The sequence below is a fragment of the Ursus americanus genome, chromosome 19, assembly GCF_024610735.1.
Source record: "Ursus americanus isolate L20-20 chromosome 19, mUrsAme1.1.p, whole genome shotgun sequence".
Lineage (NCBI taxonomy): Eukaryota > Metazoa > Chordata > Mammalia > Carnivora > Ursidae > Ursus > Ursus americanus.
In genome coordinates, this window is record NC_142145.1 from 16,467,233 (window position 1) to 16,479,339 (window position 12,107).

Here is a 12,107-nt window from a genome sequence, read left to right on the forward strand (position 1 = left end):
CAAATTGTCTGCTCCATTGGCCAAACTGGCCACGTAAAAGTTACACTTATACTTTACTTTTTGCAGGAGAGCCAGCTTTATGCTATTTGGTTGTTTAATACCTACCACTGGGGTGATCACACATCGGTGACCCCAGATGCGTGCCCAGGAGAAGTTTATGGGGATGGTTTAGCCAAATAATAATTCAAAATAAAGTTGCTGTGTTACTTTTTTCATGTCAGTAAACATAGCATTTCCTTTTCTATTCATAAAACGCTCTTCCTGGCTCAGCTAAGTACCTCGTTACAGTTGTTTATCCACACTGAGCATTTCACTGGGCAAGTTATCTTCAGGATTGAAGGTGAGGGGAGTGAGGGGGTAAAGTGGCCAAGGAGGACTACTTGGAGGGGAGAAGGCTGGTGACAATGTTACTTTTAAACCCACCACAGGGGGAAGCAATTTGTAGCTTCCTCAACTGCCAACAAAGAGAAGAGCTAAAGGTGGGAGCCCCCTTTGTCGTCCTTGGCTCGCGCCCTAAACTGAATTCTGAGATCGGGAGTCCTGGTGACAGCAAGCTCCATGCAGCTAAATAAAATGAGCCATCTCAGGGATGACAGTCGTCTGTCTCATGCACATTCTTGTCTCCATCAAAGTTCTTGTGGGACTCTTGCTTGTACCCTCACACACACTCCCCTCTCCAGCTATCGGCTCCAGGTCCGAGGTGTGTTTTGTGTTTACGGCATGACTCCAGCAATTACCTCAGACCCGTATGGGTGACTTTTTAGCTTGCATTCTGCAGGTAGCAGGACTGGCTGTCACTTGGCTTTGCTCAGTAGCAGAGCCAGCCTCTCACTCAAGGGCAACCAGAAACGTGAATGGAAGTTGTAGATTCAGGGGCAGTCCTGTGCAGCCTGAAGTTAGAAATAGGAGCTCTGTATCTGGTGTTCATTTTCCCTTAACTAAAGCGGGAAAATTCTGCCCCAGGGCCAGGGCCAGAGTGAGTTCAGATTCTTTGATCCATGCAGACAGTGACTGTCTAACTGTAGGAGATGCCTGTGTCCCTTACATGCGTACGCAATATAAGCCAAATTTACAGCAAAGGGCTAAATATCATGATAAATGTGACACAAAAGCACAAGAAGGTCCCTGGGAGCTAAGTTAGACCTTTTAAAAAATACCACTGAAAAAAAATTGGTGCATCTTTCGATAAGTAAGTCAAAAAGACATTTTAAATATTTATTCTCAGACACCTGAGGCTTGTGGGAACTTAAAATTCGAAATGGTTAAATCCTCAGTTGGGGGTAATACTAATAAATCTGCCCACTCTTGACTCTTGCCTGATACACTTACCTTTAGGGTGTCTTTTTGTAGAAACAGTGACCATCAGCTTATCTTTTAGTAGGTTGTCTTCATCTGTATATTGCTTTTAGCATTCCGAGGAATAGTCCATACCTCTAATTCTGCAATTTAAGAACAAGGCTATGTTGTAGATTATCTCCTGCCTAAACATAGGTCTCCAGGTATATTTACCTCCTGTCTTTCCCTCCTGCTTTTACAATGTAGGGCCATCTTGTGCTGATTTGTGTTGAAATAGTATTTAGCCAGGCTGGGATTGGAAAGCCCCCAGTTGCTTTCCACTTATGGAAGATTCCAAAGTTAATCCCAGTTTGGGAGTGGAAAACAGAGAGGGTACCCCAGGCTAACTTGAATCATCTTCAAGGATCACACCGCCAATCCTTCACATTGGTTTTGCTCTTGCTTTTATCATCCAAGTCAGAGGCAAGGCCTGACCACCTGCCCATCTTAAGTTTCCTTCTAGCCACACTGGGGTAAGATCATCCTCCCTCTTAACTCAGAAGTGCTGTGTCTGTCCTTCTGCATCACTGCCCAGCTGCACCCCAGAGAGATTTGCATTTCTCTTTGGGGTCATGGGATTTCAAGTATACAGTATGAAAATATAATCTTAGGTTTTGAGAGTGAAGAATCTTCCTAATCAGGAATCAGCTCTAAGCACAGAAAGTGACCTTCTTGATGGCAGGGAGTTTGGTCATTGTATTTTGTTCACGGATAAGTCCCAAGTCCTTGGAATCGTGCTGGCCGAGTAGTAGGCACCCAAGAATTGAAAGAATAAGTAGCCATATGGGACAAGATTTAATTCCAGTAATTCTGTAATGATCATTGGTCTCAACCACTTTATGACCCTTGGTGTCATAAATACTTTCTTTGGTTCCCTTCACATACCAATTTTCCACTACCAAATTGCTTCCCATTGCTCTTTGGGCCCTGGGAATGGATTACTTTGTACTAAACTGTAAACACCTTGTACTGGGTTCCCTTGTGAATGCTGGCGATTTCACATATAACCTTGGCCTCATCAGTGCCTTGTTAGCTTTCCCAGATTGCTGGCTAGACCCAGGAAGACCTTACCACATCCCTAGCGTTTAGGACCCAATGCCATATTGCTTGCATCTACCTCTGAGTGGCAAAGCAGACAAGCACACCAGTTTCTTCACCTGGGAAACGAAGCATTCTCTCAGACGTGTGGTGTTTCTTCTGTCTTCTTGCCTGGAATGCCCTCGCTTGGCTTGTTGCCAGCTCGGCTCCTCTCGTCTTTCAAGGCCAAGATCCTGCAAGGCCCTTCAAGTTGCACCCCACCCCTGAAGCACAGTCCTCATCCTGAGCTATGAGTTCTCGTTCCGCGGAAACACAGCACCCTGGTTTGCACTCTCTGCAGGGTAAGGGGCTCTGGGCCTGAGTTTGGGTCCTGCCCTACTACTTTCTGATTCTGAGACCCTGGGAAAAAACGACCTAAGCTCCCCCAGGCCCAGTTTCCTCATTGAAAACAGAAAGCAGAAGTAATGATAATGCCTCATAGAGTGTTGTGAGGATTAAAGTCTTGCATGAAAAATGCTTATCACAGTACCTATTATGCAGTTAGCATTTAATGAGTATTATCATTTTGTTTATTATTTACCTTTTTTTAAAAGATTTTATTTCTAAGTAATGTCTGCACCCGACATGGGGCTCAAACTCACAACCCCGAGATGAAGAGTCGCATGCTCTACTGACTGAACCAGCCAGGCCTCCCTGTTATGTATCTTCTTAATACATATATCCTTTCCCCCCATTTATAGACATATCGAGGGCTGGCTGTGAGTGGTTTTACAGCTTTTTAAATTGCAATTTTCATTGAGATCATTGTACACGCACACACAGTTGTCAGAAATGACACAGAGAGATCGTTATACACTTTGCCCTGGTTTCCCCGATGGTAACATTTTGTAACACGATAGCATGTTATCACTACCAAGATACCGCTATTGATACCATCTCGTGATCTTATTCAGATTTTCCCGTTTTTACTTGTGTGTGTGTGTGTGCGTGCGAAGATCTCTCAAAATTGATCAGTTGTGTGGGCTCGTGTAGTAAATACGATGTGAAACTTCATGCTAATCTGAGTTCAGCCTGATAGCTAGGCAGGTAATACAATAAAACAGTGTGTGGCAGCTTGAGATGCGCAGCTTGAGATGTGCATGGCCGTTCAGTGACGGGCAGGACACATAGTAGGTCTCCAATAAATAAATAAATAAAAATAAATTTGAAAAAATATACATGGATGGCACTGGAGGAGATAATGCTAAGTGAAATAAGTCAAGCAGAGAAAGACAATTATCATATGATTTCATCTATGGAACATAAGAACTAGGAAGATCGGTAGGGGAAGAAACGGATAAAGAAAGGGGGGGTAATCAGAAGGGGGAATGAAGCATGAGAGACTATGGACTCTGAGAAACAAACTGAGGGCTTCAGAGGGGAGGGGGGTGGGGGAATGGGGTAGACTGGTGATGGGTAGTAAGGAGGGCACGTATTGCATGGTGCACTGGGTGTTATACACAACTAATGAATCATCGAACTTTACCTCAGAAACCAGGGATGTACTGTATGGTGACTAACATAATAAAAAAACATTTAAAAAAATGGTAAAAAAAATATATGTTTTGCATGGGAAAATATGGAGCAGATAATCTAAACCTCCTTGTCATGTAGTTTTTATCTCTGGAACAGAGCAACCTGAGATTTGAATTCATCTGCATAACAAAATGCACCCCCCCCCCCGCCCCCAATAACAACTGTTAAAACGGACTCCAGAAGGCTGATAAGCCAGCTCTCTACCAGTGATAGGAAGGGCCGAAGTTTATAATTGCTCATCTCTTAGCACGAGGCAGTCAGGACTCTTGTCAGCACCACCCCAAGGCTGACCCAGCAAGGAACACAAACATTTGTTTTGTTTTGAATCACAAAGCCTACTGCACCACTTCTGCCAGATACCATTACTGCCCTGCACCTGCAGGATCGGCTCATGCCCGGCTCACTGTGGCAACTGTCCTCCATGATTGTTAAATAATCCACGGAAAGTCCCTCGAACCTCCAGCCTTGCTGCTCACAGTGCAGTCTGCAGACCAGTTGTCAAAGTACAGACCCTCAAACCCTGTCCCGGCCTTGCGAAATCAGGATCTGCATTTCAGCCTGATTCCTGAATGCTTCATATGTACACTGAAGTCCCAGCTCTGGTCTACAGAGAGAACACCTTTCTCAGATTAGAAAAAACCCTAAAGCAGAAGGCTGGCTGGCTGGGGCCTTAACACAGCATCATTCTTGAGTTCGGCCCCCAGAGATTCTGATGTAATTTGGTCTGAGTGTGGCTTGGGCGGTGGGCATTTTAAAAGCTCCTGGATGGTTCTGTGTACCTACAGATTTGAGAATCTTAGCTGTGCTTTAGAACCATCTTTGTTATTTTCTAAATGTAGGCTCCGCCCCCGGAAGTCCTGATGTCCTCCGGCTCAGGTTTGTAGACCTACAGTCCTTTGTGGAATGGAAGGGTCGCCCTGGAAAGTTCCAGGTTGAAGACCCGCAGAGCAAAGCCCTCAGGAGCTGAAGGTGGTACAGCTCATGAAAGCACTCTCCCAGGGATTCGGGAGCCCCTTGCCCCCGATTTCCCTCCAATCTCAGCTGAGGAGCCCAGCACCAGGTTCTTCAGTACTTTTCAAACAGGCAGCGGGTATTCTCCACCCAGAAGATGTTGCTGCCCTCGTGCCGCATATGCATCCCCGAAACACCTCGTATTCTGCCAAAATCACACCCTTTCAATGATCAGGGCTTCTGGGAAAATAGCATTCCCTGTAGGTTGCTTCATAAACAGGTCATTTGAAATCCAGAGACAGAAGCGAAAAAATGTGCATAGAAAGTTCCCTTGGACGGTCCAGGGAGGCAGCTCAGGTTGGCTGGTGGTTGCTATGGCAGATATTAAAAATACACAAGATAACTCAGTGGAAATGCTGGCAGCCCTCATGTTAGGCAAGTGAGAGGGTGCTGAGGCCGCAGGGACAGAAGGGGATCTCCGCGCCAGCGTGGCTGGGCCTGGTGGGGCGGGTGCAACCTGGCCTCAGACCACAGGCCTACTATGCCCGTCTCAGGAGACAGGAGTGCAGGACAGGCCTCATTTTTTATTTTATTCAAAGACGCCTAGAGAGCGTCTCTGCTGCCATGGCAGAAGTTGAGTTGAAGGCTCTTCCCTTTCCTGCTCAAGATTCTCTACTTGACTCCAGCGCTTCGGGGCCCCTCAGCCTAGGAGAGATCACGTCGGGACCAACGCAGCCTCTGGGTCACACCGACATCGTCCCCTACTCACCCACCTCAGAGGGACAACTCCTTACAGATCCCGGGTCGGGTCGTAGCACAGAGACGCACGGGCCCACGGCCTGCTTCCGCTCGGGGCTCTGGGCCGCGTCTCCACAGTGAGGCCGGGATTATTCCCACTGGGTTCACCTGCGACGGTGCCTGTTTCGAGCTCTACATTTCACCTCGGGCTTGTTGAATCCGCACTTGCACCCAACGCTGGAGGTGGTTCTCGTGAGCAGTAAACTTCCAAGCGTGGGCTTCATGAACCCGAGGTCTCGAGGGAAAACTACCACCTGAGGCGTGCCCGTAAAGAATCACAGGATTTTGGAAGGAAAAGGAAGTTTTGGGCAAAAGAAGAAGAAAAAAAACCAACCTTCATGATTTGGATGTTTTCTCTGCTTTCTAGTTGGCTTGCTCGAAATGCAGCTCATTCTTCACCTGTCCGGCAACTGACACAAATACAGACCCTGATTTATCGTAACTAATCCGAAACAGGTGTGCCATCTACAGCTGAGCTTTATTTTAAGGAGTAGTTCAGTGACAGGAATTTGGGTGGGTTTAAGTCCTTGTAGCCAATCTCTCACCACCGCCTGGGATGGGAGCTGAGTGCCAGAGACATGCCTTGTTGGTGTTTTTTTGGCTATCGGGGAAAATGAACTCTCTTCCCTGATAATGGGACAGGAAAAATGTTGGACGAACCATCCGTCAACATAAATGATAAAGCTGCAGCATGATAAAGCTGCAGCAGAACAGGGTGGGAGCAGCCCCCAGTAGATCAACAGATAAACCAGACAAAGTAGAGGGTACAGAATCAGACGCAAGAATATACTGGAATTTGGTTTATGATGGGAAGAGCCTCTCGAGTTTTAGGAAAGAAACAACATCTTCAGTGCTGATACGATTAGCCATCTATGTGGAGAAAAAAAAAAAAAAGACCATTACCTTACAGTGGACCCCGAATAAACTCCAGATGGATCTTTGAGTTAAATATATTTTTTTAAAAAAACCCAAAACTATGAACTACTAGAAAAAATATTGGAAACTGTTTTTATGAACTCGAACGCCATAACATCTTCTTGGGAACACAAAGAATGAAAAAGGAAGAAAGAAAACATTGATCACTTTGGTTACATCAAGTTAATTTCTATAGAACAAAAAAATGTCATAAGCAAAATTAAGTGAAAGTGACATACAGGAAGAAATGTGTAGGACATACACAACAGACAAAGATTAATTTCCAAAGTATATAAAAACAGATAAGAAAAAATATCCCTAATGATTGAATTTTAAGGAAAGGTGAAAGTAAAATACAAAGTTCATAGAGGAGGATATACAAATGGTCACTAAACATGTGAGATGTTCAACCTCATGAGTAATTAGGAAAATATAAATTTTAAAAATATAATATCTCTCACCCATCAGATAGGCAAAAAATTTACAGGATGGGAGATAATTTCAAGGTGTTGGGACTATGGAGAAATGGGTACTTTGTCAGCAAGTGTGTAACTTGGTGATATCTTTTAAACTTAAAGAGGGCATTATCCGCCGTCCTGCAGTTTCACGGGCCCAAGGAGACACGTACCATGATGTAGTGAGAAAGGTATATTACAGAATGATCCACACAACGTGGTACCATGTATGCTCCCCGCCCCCCACCCCCCGCCCTGAACCAACCCGTAACCACGTAGGTCATTTGTACCTACACATGGGAGTACATAAAATCATCTTTGTTAAGTGTAGAAGGACCCACACCAAAATGGCAACCGTGGTAACTCCGGGGAGGGACGCAGGAAACTTGCATTCGGACAGGTCATTAGTAATGTTACAGTTTTTAAGGAAACTATACTCATTTGTTACTTGTACTATTGAAAACTACTATTTTTAAAATGAGAATAAACTGAGGTCTAGGAATCTGTGATTTTGGTCCTGGTTCTACCATTAACCAGCTTTGTGTCCCTGAGTCTATTTCTCCTCTTCCTTGGGCCTCTTCCCTCAGTTTTCCTTAGACTAAAGGGGTTTAAACATGAGGATCTCTAAGTTTCCAAGGCACTAAAGTCCTGTGAATCCCTAATTCCACATCAACTGCCATAATAGAATAGAATGGAAGCAAATGCGGATCTCAAGGTGAGTAGAGCCTTTCTAAACATAAGGGGGAGAATCGATCAACCTGACCGTGTAAGAATTCTGCATATTAAAAACCTCATAACCAGAATTTAAAAACCAATGAAAACTTAGAAAAGTATGTACTGGTGATGTATAGACAAAGAAAACAGCATAAGAAAGGATGGACAGCTTAATGCAGAATAGGCAAAGGAATCACGGTCAATTCATTAAAAAAATGTACAATTGTATCATAAACTTATCAACTGACTTTCTTCCTTCCTTCATGCCATCCTTCCTTGGTCAGTTTTCAGTGATTGCTTTTAAAGTGATATTTCCAGCTGATGAGACTGTGAGGAAAGAGGCTTTCTTCTACCCTGCTGATGGAAGTGCAAATTGGTATCCTCTTTCTGGGGGGCAGATTGGCAATATTTTTTTATTTTAATGTTTTTTTATTATGTTAGTCACCATACAGTACATCCCTGGTTTCTGATGTAAAGTTCGATGATTCATTAGTTGCGTATAACACCCAGTGCACCATGCAATACGTGCCCTCCTTACTACCCATCACCAGCCTATCCCATTCCCCCACTCTAGATTGCTAATATTTATTAATATCTTTAAAATGCAAACTTTGGCCCAGCAATTCACCGAATGCAATGATCAGAGCCATAAGAGCTAGCTGGACAAGAACGTTCATTGCAGCATGACTTGTAATAATGAAACTTTGGGAACAATCTAGATTTTTAACAGCGAGGGTAGGGGGATGGCTAAATATTGCGGTACAAAATCCTTTGGAACACCACGCAGCCGTTACAAATCGTGCTTTGAACACATTTAAGGATATGAGAAAATGCTTGTAAACAAACGACGAAGCAATAAATACGTAGTCTCTTCCTCTGAAAAACTTGGTGTCATGAGAGAAAGTTCCAGCTCTTCCCCTGTGGTCCCATGGACCCTAACTAAGTGAAACCCCTGGGCATTTTTCTGTTCAATGCCCTTACATCTCGCGGTCATTCTAGCATAAGCGAGTCAGTCTCAAAACCACTTACTGAGCTCTTGCCCAAGGGAACTGACAAAAACTGGTGACTTGTAAAAAGAAATAACCTAGGGGGTGCCTGGATGGCACAGTTGGCCAGGGCTCCAACTCTTGATTTTGTCTCCGGTCATGATCTTGGGGTCCTGAGATCGCACCGGTGTCGGCTCTGCACGCAACAGGGAGTCTGCTTGAGATTCTCTCTCCCTCTCCCTCTGCCTGTGTGCTCTTTCTCTCTCTCTCAATAATAAATAAAAATAAAAGGAAATAGCCTCTATTCTCTTCTTCCAGCCACTTTATAATATAAATAAGCTCCATTCCATTTTTCTTGAAAAACAGCTTATATATTGTAATACTACAACTTTTCTCAATAAGAGACTGCCCCAAATCTAGCGAGAGAAGCTTTCTCTTTGATCAGTGAGAATTCTTTCTCTTTGATGTTGAAGGTTAGATGATGAATAGAGGCCCCATGAGCATCCGAGGGGCCTGAAAATGAGTTCATATTGTTAAAAATAGCACCGATAGATATGGATAAAATTCCTTTTCTTATCATTTTCCTAGAACCATATATGGTGAGACTGTATTATGTGAGATGTCAGATTTCCCCAGGAGGAAAGCTACTCTGTAATGGTAGAGGTGTCCTGATGGAATGTTTGGGGAGGGGCATTCATGTGTTAAAGCCCCAGCTCCACAGTGTTGGTATTTAGAGGTGGGGCCTTTAGGAGGTAATGAGTTTTAGATGAGATCCTGAGGATTGAGCCCGGATGATGGCGTTAGTGTCCTCATAGGAAGAGAAAGAGAGACCAGAGCTGGCTCTCTCTCCCCTCTCTCTCCCTCCTTCCCTCCCCCCACTTCATGTGTGTGCATATGTGTGTCTCTCTCCCCCACTCCTTCTCCCTCCCTCTCCTCCCCCTCCCTCTCTCCCTCTCCCTCCTCTTCTCTGTCTCCCTCTGTGTGTTTATGAGTTTCTCTCCCTCCCTCCCCTCACCCTCCCTCCCCTTCTCTCTCTCTCCTTGTGTGTATATATGCATATATGTGTCTCTCGCTCTCTCTCCCTCTCCCATCCCTCCCTCCCTCCCCTTCTCTCTCTCTCCTTTTATGTGTGTGTGTATATATGTGTGTCTCTCTCTCCCTCCCTCCCCCCACCCCCGTCCTTCCCTCCCTCTGTGCCATGTGAGGACATAGCAAGAAGGCAGACATATGCAAGCCAGAAGAGAGTCCGCACCTGGAACTGCACTGGTCTCCAGAACAAGGAGAAATCCGTTTCTGTTGCTTAAGCTGCCCAGGCTACGGCATGCTGTTATAGCAGCCCAAACAGACTGAGACGTATGGTCACCCTCAGAATTCAGAGCCCCAGGTAATTTGGGAGCCATTCGGGGCACTAATGTAGTAAATTACTACAAAGCATGCCTATAGACCCCAGTAGCTTTCATTTGTACCTAATTTAAACGAGAGCTTATTCACTGGGAGGCTGGAAGTTCTTATAAACGATGATTTGGGTATTTTTGTGTTCATTGCATAACACTTATACGACGCTTTGTTAAGGCATTTTTCTGAAATGGAATTTTTATTTACCAAAACCCAAGCAATAAGGCAGTCATACGAGGCAGGTGTGTAGTTAGAAAGCGTGACGAAGAAGCTGTTGTGGGGGTACGCTTTCCTATGATCACCTCAAGTTCTGTACCTGGTCAAAAGTTTGCATGGATTGTAGGGAGAAACAAGTGTTGTCATCTGTAAAAATAGTAACCGTTCATAGAGTGTTTGCATGTCCTGAGTACTATGTTAATGCCCTACATTTGGTAGTAATCCCTGTAATAAAAGTGTGAGCTGGCCCACAAAGCTCAAAGAGGTTAATTAACACGCCCGCGGCACATCTATTTTCAGTGACATAACTGGAATTCACAGAAGTCGGGTCAGCACAGCACGCGCTGAGGCTGGGGGTGATGAGGGCCCGTGCATTCTGACGGACAGCAGTCAGAATCGTTCAGGTCAAAGAACCCCATTGATCGACTCCAGCATCCGGTGGTGCATGAAGTTAGCGAATTGTCCCCGAGGCAGATGCAGACGGCACCGTGCGCCAACACTCCTCTGTCACCCAGGTTTCCCTGCCCCTGTGGGTGAAGACAGTTTCCAGTTTCCCCCCCGCCGCCCGCCCGCCTGAGGCCTTTCTTCATGGCCTGGGAGGTTGTTTGGCCACACAGGACAAGGTAGCTGGAAGTAGGAGGATGATTCTAAGGCACGTGCCACACAGCTTTGGAGCGGGGCCCCGTGGGACCCTGCCCCCGTGTCCACAGCTGCCACCTGTTCGGTCCCGTGCGGGCTCCTCCCTCCTTGACTCACACTCCTCCTCTCCCCTGCTCCCTGAAGTCACCTCCCTGGGAGACCCTCCGCGTCCCCGTTCTTGTCTCATGGTCGGCTTTTTGGAGGGGACTCAAATGAAGACCACTTCCTAAAGCCTCCAGTTAAAGGTTGAATCTTCCATTCCGGGAACACGGAGGGCACTCCCGTTAAAGGCTTGGCTGTGAAGGCATCTGGCTGATTCCTTAAGGTCCGGTGTTCAAATGTCACTCATTTCATAACACTTCCAGAATCCTAATGTCCCCGCCTAACCACCCTGCCCTCATGCACTCCCTCCGCCCAGGTCCTATGGCTCTTCGCCTCACTGACTCTAGAGCCTGTGCTGCAAACGGCACTGGGTTACACGGACCGTATCCTGGTTCCGCGGTGGCCGGGGGCGAGCCTTATGGAGCGCACAGCGCCTGATCGTTAGAGATGCCCAATACATGTCAAGTTGAACCCCGGCATGTGATGGGACAGGCCCACTCGTGCAGGGGGATTTCAAGTCAGCACGTGTGACAAGAGCTTCAGAAACTTTATAAACCAAAGTCATATGAAAAGATTTGAATTGTAACACATTCATCTCAAATCATACAACGGTCCGGATGTGGAGAAGTAGTGTTTTAGTTTGCTAGGGTTGCCGTAAGAAAATGCCACGGACTGGCTGGCTGAAACAGTGGAAATTCGCTTTCTCCCAGTTCTGGAGGCTCAACGTCCAAAGCCAAGGAGGTAGTTGGCCCAGTATGTTTCTTCTCGGGCCTCTCTCTGTAGCTTGAGGATGGCCACCTTCTCACTGCACGTGTCTGGTGTCTGTCTAGGTCCTAACCTCCCTTTCTTTCTTTTTTTTTTTTTTAAAGATTTTATTTATTTATTCGACAGAGATAGAGACAGCCAGCGAGAGAGGGAACACAAGCAGGGGGAATGGGAGAGGAAGAAGCAGGCTCCCAGCGGAGGAGCCTGATGTGGGGCTCGATCC

General features: G+C 45.8%; 2 protein-coding genes across 6 annotated transcripts in view; one reads left to right on the forward strand and one right to left on the reverse strand.

Annotated features, from left to right (window-relative positions):
- Nucleotides 1-1,786, reverse strand: part of LOC148108461 (uncharacterized) — a 69,915-nt gene extending 68,129 nt beyond the window's left edge. Inside the window, exon 1 of the transcript XR_015727600.1 lies at nt 1,330-1,786. The gene's annotated coding sequence lies outside the window, so the exon portion shown is untranslated. The remainder of the gene's footprint in view (nt 1-1,329) is intronic.
- The window catches only part of ALPK2 (alpha kinase 2), a 124,873-nt gene that overhangs the window by 48,885 nt on the left and 63,881 nt on the right, over nt 1-12,107 (forward strand). The window lies entirely within an intron of this gene.